This window comes from Rhincodon typus, unplaced genomic scaffold (assembly GCF_021869965.1).
Source record: "Rhincodon typus isolate 14 unplaced genomic scaffold, sRhiTyp1.1 hic_rhity00006676, whole genome shotgun sequence".
NCBI classification, from domain to species: domain Eukaryota; kingdom Metazoa; phylum Chordata; class Chondrichthyes; order Orectolobiformes; family Rhincodontidae; genus Rhincodon; species Rhincodon typus.
Window position 1 is genome coordinate 3,347 of NW_025972314.1, and position 2,500 is coordinate 5,846.

The window sequence follows — 2,500 nt, forward strand, 5'->3', positions numbered from 1 at the left end:
CGTCCGGATGGACAGCGTGAAAACAGACACTTCGGTGCACCTCGTCCATGCCGGCCAGATATCCTAAATTAATTTAGCCCCATTTGTCAGCATTTGGCCCTTATCCCTCTAAACCCTTCTGATACATGCACGCATCCAGATGCCTTTCAAATGTTGTCATTTCACCAGCCTCCACAACTTCCTCCGTAAGTTCATTCCATACATGCAGCACCTTCTGCATGAAAAATGCCCCTCAGCTCTCATTTCATTTTACCCCTCTCACCCTAAATATATTTCCTGTAGTTTTGGACTCGCCCACCCGGTCAAAGAAGACCTCGACCATTCACCCTATTCACATCCCTCATGGCTTTATGAACTTCTCTAGGTTCTCATCCTCCGACCCTCAGGGAAATTTCGCCCAGCCTCTTCAGCTTCGCCCTAAAGTCCAAACCATGCAACCCTGGCAACCACATTGTGAATATTTTCTTTGAGCAAATTTACTTGGCTTTCTTTATTTCTCAATAATACTAATTAGGTTGGACAACGTCAATCTATTTGAAATTGAAAAGTAAAACATGATGGGGTACAAATTTCAATTCTGTACGAAAATCAGCGGGCACGACGGCAGCGCATTGTGTTTCTATAGTGTAGTGGTTATCACGTTCGCCTCACACGCGGAACGGCCCCTGTTGGAAACCAGGCACAAGCTGTAGGGTTTGCTCCGCCATTACCAAGAACAGGCTTCTGCATTGGTGTCGACAGAGCTTTCCTGTTTGCTCTTCTCGTCAGCCACCCTTCTTTTGAATTTAATCGGCCATCTCTGTGGTTGTGTCGAAAAGGAATACAATTCCACTGAATTGCAGTGCTATTTTTCGTTAAGTTTCTCTCCTATCTGGTCCTGAATATGCGCTGTTTGTACTGCACAGATGGTCATCATTTTTAAACGTACACTTGGAGTGTCCTGATACTTTCTGCAGAGTAGTAGTTCTGCATTTGCTTTACGTGCAAAGGCATCCTGGTTCAATGCCAAGTAGAAGCCTGATTTTGCTGGTGTCACAGTGCACCACGGATTCCTGATTTACCCTCTCTTTCAAATGCATCTTAAGTTAGTCTCTGAGACGCCTACTTCCAATACTGTTTGTCATGTCTCAAACTACATGAATCAAATCGAGAAGTCCTCAGTCATGTTTTGCAATAGAGAAACATGTTGGCATTTTTTAGCGCGCTGGACACATTAACGTCTCATACAGTCAATGAGAATGAATGGATTTATGGACTCTGAAAAACCTCTTGACTCACGCTCTCGTAAAGTCCCTAATATTAAGGTGTGCTCTGAAATCTAAGCCATGTTGGAATCGAAGCTGAGGTAAAGACTGTCAGGCTACTAAATGACATTGTATCCATTTTGTTTTCATATCACAGAGGAGTAAGAAAATGCAGATAGCCAGGAATCAGAAAGTGAGGCACATGAGGCTCTGGTGAAGCAAATTCTATCTCATTTAGTCAGAAACAAGGGACGTGAAGGTCACTCAGAGCTTTTCACATTTGGAAGAAAGCGCAATCACCTGCTGTTAGCACCTCATTTAACATCTCTCATCGCCGTTTACGTTCTGTAAATACGTTTAGAAACTGCCTTTTGTGCATCTCCAAATAAGCACCGTGGAGATTAATAAAATATAGTGAGTCGCATTCGTTCGTTTCCCACACAGGTTTCCAACTCAGCGGCAGCCGTCTGACATTTGCTCATGTCCAGGTCGGGAAAGCACCGCAGACAAAAATGCACGGTTAAGGAGAAAGACAAGGGAAATGGCAACTCATTCCTGCATCGAGGATCGAACAGCCGCGCAATCTGATCTGTCGTTCTCGGTTTATAGTGCAAACTCAGCTTTTGAGATGGACGACTTTCTTTGAATCATTTATTCTACAAAACAGGCATGATAACTGTAAGTATGTTGCAAGGTATCATGTAGTACACGATGGCCTGCTCAGCTTTGTGCATTTTCCCTGTAGTCCGGTGCTTTTCATGTTACGTGTAAACGCGGCAGTTCTTCTGTTTTGAGCAATGAGAGAAACCATTTTCCAAAGCGAAAATCTAAATTCCAGAAATGTCGTGCAGTTCATGCTTTCTTTATCGAAGCATAACCGAAGGCAGTTTCTCAAAGATGCATTACAATTGATACTCGACCGAGTCTCATGGGGTAGATTCAGCTTTGCATTGATGTTTGTTTTGATTGCTGGGCTATCGGTAATTGGTGGGAAATTGATATTGTAGCCGGGCATTGCCCGCAGCTAAGAAAATGTGCGAGCGGGATAGGGATCCTCGAAGCCCTTCCCTGTGCCTTCGCTGTTGTTGTGTTGCAGTAGCAACATCGGAAAATGTCATATCTGAGCCAACGGCTCGTCGTGGTCTTAGGCGCTGGATTGAGGTTCCAGTCTCTGAGGAGGCGTGGGTTATGCCGAAGCACGGTCGGGATGAGCTGCGTTTATGTTTTTGCTGATCGCAAACTGATCTATGATGTGG